Below are 9,813 nucleotides of genomic sequence, written 5' to 3' on the forward strand. Positions count from 1 at the left end.
CCTTTATGGGTTTGTCTCCGTCCTTCTCCTTATCTGGTGAAGGATTGTGACAGGGGGCGACAGTGGGCCTTTTATAAGGACGATTTGTCGGAGGTCGGTCGCTTTCAAAAAAAAAATTCGCAGGCCGCGTGTATGTCTGCGTGTATCCTATCTGCACAGACGGTTCACGCTCATATACACTTGTTTTTGGACGGGTGTATATACGCGTTTCTAGACGGGTGTATACACGCGACTGTGTTTCCCCATTCTATGGTCTTAGAGCTGACTGCAGGCTTGGATGATGGTATTTGTATGAGTCAAGAGACAGCCCATGATGTACATGAGGATGGTGATAGTCATGCATGCAATAATGTGTGTGCAACCTTTGAAGATAACCACACACGATGGATGTTGTGGTGATAGTGATGTAGTTTTTGAAGAGTTGTAGGAGGATAACTCTATAGTTCTGAGTGTTGTTGAAGATGTGAATTCTCTAGATAGTGATGTCAGTTTGATGGGTCATATGTGCTAGCTTGCATTTGTGCTTTGATGCAATCATGTATATACTTTTATTTTTGCAGATTCTTTATCAAAGAAGTCAAGTGCACATTTTGCAAGAAGCTGGGACACACCGAAGAGAGATGCTACAAGCAAATGGTAAAGAGAAGGAGCATATCATGCCAACCTAGTTGCAGAAGACGAAGATAAAGAGTTTGGAGATGCTCCAGAGAAGCTAGAAACCTCTACTTCAAAACCTGAAAAAGCTTTCACTGCCACATTCTCTGATGTGTGTGTGTGTGTGTGTGTCTGGTGGATGATGGATGGGCTTTTTGAAGAATCGTTATGTTTGAGTCAAGGGTTCTTTGCCAGGATGTCCCCCGAAATTTGAATTAAATAATACATGTGTGTGTTTTCTCTCTTATATGTTTGTAACGCCTTATTTTATAAAAGGCTCTATTCCTATGTTATCCTTGTTTTGAGTTAGAGGGGTATAGTCTTCAGGTGCTGGTCGACTGCTGTACGGAGCAGTGTACGACAGCTGGCTGCGCAGGACTGTACGGCTGTCTGCACTGGAGTGACTGCAGCTGATGGCGAGGACCAGTACAGACAGGGCAGGCGCAGTGCACGGAACAGGGCAGGCGCCTGCAGAGTACATAGCAGTGTACGGAACAGGGCAGCTGTCTGCTGTACGGAATAGAGTGGTCGGAGCAGACTGCTGTCGAGCTGCAGCTGAACGGGCAGGCGAACTGATGGCGAGGGCCTGTACGGACAGTTGGGCAAACCTGCTCTGATACCAAAATGTGGGGTTGAGAATAACATTCACATGCTGCATAACAAAAAATCTTTCATTGTCCTCATTATTTTTAGTAGAGGAGGCATATTTATTGTACTGTACTTTTCCATATTATCTCATGTAAAAAGAGCCTTGTGTATCACTTTGCTATCTTTGCCAATTTCCATGCTCTCTTTAACTCCCTGTGCCTCTGAACTGGCCTCTTTCACCTTTGTGTTGTTACTATGATTCATATGACTACTGCTGCTATTGTTGACCATAGTTGTGATTACCTCTTTGGCCACCACCTTGGCCGTGGTCTCAACCTCTACCTCTATATCCACACTTGTGTAGAAGGCTTATTGCTCTGAACTATTTTTATTTTGTGAAAGTTTATCGTCACCTAAACTCTTTTTTTCAATGATTAGCATTGATACCAATGTGTAAATTGAAAATATTTCATAATTTTCTTGACCTTTAATACACAATCATTCACACACATGTTTTTCTTCTCCACAATATGAAGCTCATTCTTTAATTGAATCTTTTGAACCTTGGTGTTAGTTTTGTAAAGCTTCACCAAGGTATTCCATTCCTTCTTAAGTAACTTAACATCCTAAATATAATTAAATCTTAGTGTTTTGTATATTAATGAAAATCCAATACATGATTTTTCTTGCTCCTTGATTCCATTCTTTATCTACTTTTACATATGCTGCAATTGGATCATTCTTTTGTGTTGGCAATAAAATCCCCTACCGCAAGACCACTGTCGGTGATGGTCTACCAACTGTGAATGTCCACAACATTAACTAGGAAACAATACACAACACCAGATACAATGCCTGGTGGCACAAGAAAAACAGTTGCATAGACTCAGAGAGGGAACGATGTATACTCTAGACTTGATTTCATTAAGAAGTATGTACAAGGTGATATTGCTGATACAGTTGCTATTCCCCTACATATCACTAAGTTACATAGTCTAAAGAAAGACACCAAGAGATGAGACCTACATATATCACTAAGTTACATAGTCTAAAGAAAGACACCAAGAGATAAGATGCAAGATACTGAGTAAGCTACCATTGAATACCAAAAGATAAGAACCCCTTTTATTTAGTTCGCCTCCCCTTTTATATAAGATACAAGGCCAAGTACTTTTGCCTAATGGCCTTGTAACAGCCAAGATCTGGCTGTTAGTGTGATTTCCTTGCGAGGAGGTTTTTTACCTTCAACACCTGACATGCTCGATGGACAATAGCTAGAGCTGTGCTACTAAGCTTGTCTTCGATTATGCATTGCAATGAAGTCATGTAGTTGTTGTGTAGGCACAGGTGGGGGCTAGTCTGTTTCTTGATACTAATTGAAATTTGTTTGAAGCATCCTTACTGCAGTAGTCAGTTCTGATTCCAACTTAGTGATGCAACTGCGCTATCTATCCCAAGTGTCTCTGATTTGATCTGTAGGCCGATGCCTACCTTCTTTCGTTGCTCTATCTTGAGTCTCCTCATGCCATTCTGTTTGAGCTATTTGTAGCTCGACCTTCAACTTTTTCAGCTCCTATCAATGGGAGTCCTTTAGGACCGCAGAAGCGCTCTGGATTTGTTGTTGCTGTATGTTAATCTGCAGAAAATAGGTGTACACACAGCATACATTATGTTTTCAATACACAGACTCACAGTTCACCATAGCTCTGACAGGTGAGATGTCGATGCGTCAACCGTTGTGTTTATTATTGGGGCGCAACCCTATTTAAGGGTTCGCCTAGTAAATGTCGTTTCATTATTTACATTGTTATAATTTATTAAAATAACTTTAAACTAAAGCTATCTATGAATTATCTATTTCAACATCCCCCTTTAATTCTGATAGCTTTCACTTGCTCGAAGAAGCCCAATCTTTGACACACAAAGATCATGCTTCGCTGCTGGAAGTGGCTTGGTCAAGAAATCTGCCCACATGGTGTTAGTTGATGTATGTTCTAGATCCAACTTCTTTGCTTCTACCATTTCACGAATGAAATGGTACTTCGTATCCACATGTTTAGTTTTCTCAGAGTGTTTAGGGTTGCTGGCGAGGTAAATACATGAAAGGTTATCACAATATATCTTTAAGTGCGGTTTTGGTACGAGTTGCAACTCTTCTATTAATGTCTGCAACCACATTCCTTCTTTAGTGGCTAAAGCTACAGCAACATACTCGGCTTCTGCGGCGGAGGAAAGAGTGACTGCCTTTTGTCGTTTTGAATTCCATGATACAGCGCCTCCTGCTAGAAGAAAAACAAAGCCAGAAGTAGACCTTCTTGTATCCGCATTTCCCCCCAATCGGAATCCGACCATCCTTGGAGAGTGATGGTGGGGTTCAACGATTGATTGCGGTAATAAAGAAGACCATAATCAGCAGTGTGATGTAAATAACGAAGAACACGTTTAAAACTTTTCCAATGCCGCAAGCTAGGATTATGCATAAATTGTGATAGGTAGTTAATGGCATAACAAATGTCAGGACGTGTGCATGAAACTAAATAGCGTGTTTTACCAATACCAGAGGCATATGGATATTGTTGCATATTTATTTTATCACGATGAAAAACGGGACTATCTTTTGAGGTGAGCTTACATGTAGTAGGCATGGGGGTAGCAGATGGATGGCAATCATGCATATTAAATGACTCAAGAATTTCATACACATATTTTGATTGATGTAACATTAATGTGCCCTTTGTCCTATCCCGTGTGACTTGTGTACCCAAAAAATAAGTAAGTGGACCTAGATCAGTGATGTTAAAAGTGGAGGACAACTCTAATTTGGCTTGTGCAACTATGGATGGGGTAGAGCCAGCAAGTAGAATGTCATCTACATACAAACCAATGACTAGGTAATGGGAAATGACATGGCGTATGTAAATATTGGGTTCCGAAGGAAGCCTAAAAAATCCCCGAAGCAATAGGAAAGCATGGAACTTTTGATACCAAAGCCGCGGGGACTGCTTCAAACCGTAAAGTGAACGATGAAGTTTACACACATAATCCGGATACTCTGATGACTCGTAACCAGGTGGTTGAATCATGTAGATTTCTTCAGGGAGATCGCCATGAAGGAAAGCTATTTGGACGTCGAGATGATGAAGCTCCAAATCTAAAGCTGCCGCTAAGGCCAAAAGTACTCTAAAGGATGCTAGCCGAAGGACTGGAGAGAACGTCTCATGGTAATCAATGCCAGCTTCTTGGCTAAAGCCACGTGTGACCAGGCGGGCATTAAAACGAGCAACGGACCCATCGGCGTTGTATTTGCGACGAAGGACCCACTTACACGAGATGGGTTTGCGACCAGGCCAACGTCCAAGTGTCGTTTGCTGCAAGGGATGTGAGTTCAGATTGCATAGCGTCACGCCAGCACGAGGCGTCAGGTCTGCGAAGTGCGTCGGAAGCTGTTAAAGAATCATCAACGCTGCCAAGAAAGGCGCATGAATCCACATCGTCAACATCACGTGAATAGCACTCAGCAATAAGTGCGTCGAGTGGGCGAGTCTCCTCATAAATGTCAGACAAAGAACGTGTGCGTGGATTTGGGCACGAGTGTGGGCACGAACTCGCCGGTTCAGGTGCAGAGGCAGGAGAAGAGGGAACGTCCAGATCTTGTGGTCTCAGATGAAGACTAGGAATTGAAGAGGTAATGCTCGCGTTTGCAGGATGAGTAAGATTCAGTGAGGCAGGGGCCTCATGAGCAGGGGCATGAAGAGCACGAGTAGCATTACGCGAGCGTGTAGAGTTCGTCTTCTGAGGTAGCGAATCTGCAGCAGTTGTCTCATCTGGGCCAGAGGTACTATGAGAACCAGCGGTCTGATCTCTCCGTACAGTGTGCAGGGCTGCCGCATAGTTTCTTTTAGCAATCGGTGCAGGGGTGCTGGGTAGCGCAAGAGTAGGTGCAGGCTGAAATGCTGGTGGAGGAAGCCGATTGACAGGTGCAGCAGGTGGTTGTGACAGGCACAAGAGGACCGGGAAGGGATAATTTGCTGGAGGATGTAGCAGGAGAGGCAGAAGGAGACTCAAATGGAGAAGAGGCAGTGTTCTGTCGCGAGGTTGAGGCGACTGAGTGGAGACTGAAATTAAGGAGGATTCGTCGAAGACTAAAGATCGGGAAAACAGAAAGCGGCTCCTTGAGGTATCGTATAAACGGTACCCTTTTACTCCGTGCGGCTCGCCATAGCCAACAAATAAAGCTAGAGACGTGCGCATACGCCGTTGCACCAAACACGCGGAGATGTGTAAGGTCAGGCGCATGCCGAAACCACAAGGTATAGGAAATTGCATCGACTGAGCGATGGTATACTCTATTCTGAATATAGCAAGCTGTGGTAACAGCTTCCTGCCAGAAATTTTTTGCTAATTTTGCAACACTTAACATAGCACGAGCGGAGTCAAGCAGAGTGCGGTTCTTCCGCTCGGCGAGGCCATTTTGTTGGGGTGTTGATGGTACTGTACATCGGTGGACTATTCCGTGTTTTGCTAGGTAATGTTGAAACGATTGATTCTTGTATTCTGATCCATTATCAGATTGGAGGGCTTTTCTCTTTTTGTCTAACTGCTTTTGTACTAAATTGTGATATGCTGTGAACGCATGTAAGATTGTGTCTTGCTGTTTATTTTTTAGAAATGAGACGATTATGAATCTTGTAAAGTCAATGAAAGTGTGAAAATATTTATAATTTGTGAGTGATCGCTGAATGGGACCACAGAGATCTGTATGTATTAATTGTAGTGGAGCTGTAGACCTCTCACCGCGAAGCGCGGGAACTTATGTTGGGCTGATTTGCCAAAGACACAACCCTCACATAGGGATAGTGAGGATTTGGCTGACAATGTGAAGTTTTTGGCTAATCTTCGCTGGTTCATATGTTGCATAGTTGCAATGTTGAGATGTCCTAGCCGGTAATGCCATAACAGAGTATCATAGTGCAGTTTTTCTGTGTGAATAGCAACATTTGCTTCATGAACAACAGGAGTCCGACCAAGTAGGTAAAGTCGTCGAAATTTTGGATAGGTCACTATGTAAGTGCGACCATTAGGCAACTGATGCTTAATCAGACAGCAATCGTGTAGAAACTCAAATGCAGTACGAGGACTTGCTAGCCGATCAATGGACAACAGGTTCTTGTAAAGATTCGACACATAGTAAACTTCATCAACAGTAACTATATGTCCATCTGGTAATTCTATTTTTGCAGTGCCAATACCCTCAGCAGTTTGATGTGTTTTATTACCGAATTTAATAGTTATAGTATGATTGAGTGGTCGGTAATTAAATAGCCAGCTTTTATGTGTGGTCATGTGTAAGGTTGCTCCTGTATCTAACACCCAAGTATTTGCAACATCAAAATCAGGAAGATGCGACGCCATGAAGACAAGATTGTTTCCGTCATCAGATGCTGGTGAAGAGTCATGACTATAATCATCATATGGTGACGAATATTGGGACCCGCTTTCAGAACCAGAGGCATAATTTGCCTGCTCTGCTGCTGCTGAGAGCTCTTATTCTTGCCGTTATGCCAGCATTCTGAAGTATGATGACCATGTTTGTTACAGATCTTGCAGTATGGGCTTGTGAATGAAATGCCAGGGCGTGATTGACGAAATCGAGGATTGTTCTGATGTGGCCTCCTCGGTTTATGGAAAGATTTCGATGATGTATTTTTTTTACAGAAGTTCGAGGAGAACTTGGATGTAGGCCGGGCATACATAGCCATAGCTGTAGATGAAGCTGCTTGTAAAGATGAAGCAGATCTGATTGTATGTTCTTATATAATGGAAGGGATTAGAATAGGTATGGAGAGATGAGCTGCGGTTCGGGTGGTTATAAAGGGCTGCCATGAAGACGGGAGGGCAGCAAGCAGCAACATAGCTTGCATGTTTTTAGGAAGATTGACACCCGAGAGTGTAGTCTCATCCAGTTGAAGTCGCCACGGCTCTAGGAATTTAGGAACATTCTGATCTTCAGTCATAACTTTATTCACTAGAGTTTTTAGGTTCATGACCTGAGTGGCAACATCTTTATGTTCATGGCTCTCTTCAAGACAAGTCCAAATTTGCTGTGCTGTGGTCAAGGTACGCACGGTCTGCTTTTACGTATCATCCATATGAAGTAAAAGCTCCAAACGAGCACTTAGATCTTTTGATTTCCAATCTGTAATGTCCTGCGTGTTTTGAACAGTCACAGGGTTGGCTTGGGCGGGGCATACAGAAGTGCCATCTACCCAAGGAAGGAGCTCAAGTTTCTCCATAACCATACTCATGGTCAACTTCCATGGTTGGTAGTTTTTATCATTCAATTTGTCGATCTTGTAAGACCAGCCTGAGGAATGTGCTTGGGCCATAGCAATTGCTGTTCCGGACCAGCAACTGTCACACGGCCTTGCACACAGAGCGACTAAGTCGTCGTGGCCAGGGTCAAATTTCTGCGGCTTGTTTAGGCGCGCTGGAGAGAACGCAATGTGAATCTGCACGCCACAATGTTAGGGCGTAGGCTGCATGCACAGAAGATTGAGCGCTAGTGTAGAAGCCCTTCCTTAGGCTGATACCATGCAGAAAATAGGTGTACACACATCATACATTATGTTTTCAATACACAGACTCACAGTTCACCATAGCTCTGACAGGCGAGATGTCGATGCGTCAACCGTTGTGTTTATTATTGGGGCGCAACCCTATTTGAGGATTCACCTAGTAAATGTCGTTTCATTATTTACATTGTTGTAATTTATTAAAATAACTTTAAACTAAAGCTATCTATGAATTATTTATTTCAACACAATCTGCTCTACCTTGTACAAATCTATCTCAGCTTGCAGGTTATTTGTCTCATCGTGTAGCTCTTGCCACTGTGTTTCCAGGGCTGCTTGCGCTATTGGGCAATGATCTCTTCCCTGAGTTTAACGGTCATTGCACACAAAATAGGGGTTTCCAAATTATCCAAGCTTATTGAGGCCGCTTGCAGTATGGCATCCTTGGCCCGAGGTGTCTCCACGGCTAGCCCAAGGTGTCCAGTTCAGATAATACCTGATTGTGGCGTTGCAGGGCTTCATCCAATTGCATTTGTAGCTATGGTGGTTCTGGTGTGGATGTTGGAGTAGCTGGTAGCTGGGTTGCGGGTTGCTTGTTGCAGCCGGATGCATATGATTTCCTTGATCTGTGCTGATGCCTCTGCCGCAGTCTCTTCTCTGGCTCGTCGCTATATTGACAAATAATTGTGCATGTAGCTGTAGAGGGTTTACCTTTGTGTCTTGCATTTGCACCTCGTTGATGTCATTCCTTCTTGGCACCTCCAATGTGTCATCACTTGGCAGCTTTAGCTGTGCTATGGCTACCGTGTCTTCATTGACAGGTACAGGTTGTTTCTAGGCCACGCGTGCTACGCCATGGCTTACTAGCCTGGGCAAATGCGTATCTCCACTCTACGTTTGTTGCAGGAATGTCCAGCTGAGAGAGAGCAGCCACGTGGTGTGGCGAGCCAATCCTCATTACGAGCGGGTCAATGAGACGTCTGTTAGGTTTGAAGTAAATTATCTGCTCCAGGCCATTTAGCTCAACAATGGCTGCGTATCATCCCACCCACAGAATAGGACAAACTCACTGCTCGTCAGCAATCGGGTCATCAGAAAAATGTATCAATTCTATCTTGAGCTTGTTTGTCTTCTGGCTAAACAACACGACATGCGACGAAAATATTACAACTTGATTCTAAGCCCAAAGTTGATATATGGGCGGCCTCGGCCCCGGCTTGTGCCAAACCCGAGGGGGGTGCCTTCCACCATACGGGGGTTGGGGGTGTGTGTGAGTATTTCTAAAAGTTTCCTGTACCTGCTAAAAAAATAAATAAATAAACTAGGCCCGGTTGGTGTGCACCCTTCTAATCTCCCAAAGGACAACGCTGCTGTGAGAAGGCGGCCACACACGGATGCAAGCTCACATGTATGCCATAGCATGATTAGGGGAAGATATCCTCCCCTACAGTAACCCTGCAAACCCTACCCTGCATCTACAACCTCTACCTGACAACATCACTTTCTTGCATCAATTGGATGCTGATGCAGAGGAGGCCAGTACCTCCATGACATTAGAGCCACAATCACCACCTCCGCAGCACTGCTTTCTTTTGTACAATGAGTGGCTGAAAGCTCAAGGATGCAGTGTCAAGCGACACTGGGTGTGGTCTGATGGCGCTGCTTCACAATTCAAAGCAAGGCGCCCTTTCTATTTTGTAGCTCGATACTTCAATATGACAGGTATTGAGATGATGCACAGTTTCTTTGCATCGGGCCACCATGGGAAGGACAAGCACGATGGGGCTGGTGCGTTGCTCAAAAGAGCTTTGACACAGGAGCAACTGATGGATGGGTGTTACATAACGCTTCAAGTGTGGTGGCATTCCTCAACGCAACCCTCAGGAAAGAATGTCCATTGACAGGGAAGAAAGTTGATTGTAGATTCTGGGAGGTCAAGCTTGGTGATGTAGACAGAGATAGAGAGTGGGATTGCATGCGGATCAAAGGGTCTCGATCC

This window comes from Cibotium barometz, chromosome 40 (assembly GCF_041138505.1).
Source record: "Cibotium barometz isolate CiBa-2024 chromosome 40, ASM4113850v1, whole genome shotgun sequence".
NCBI classification, from domain to species: Eukaryota; Viridiplantae; Streptophyta; class Polypodiopsida; order Cyatheales; family Cibotiaceae; genus Cibotium; species Cibotium barometz.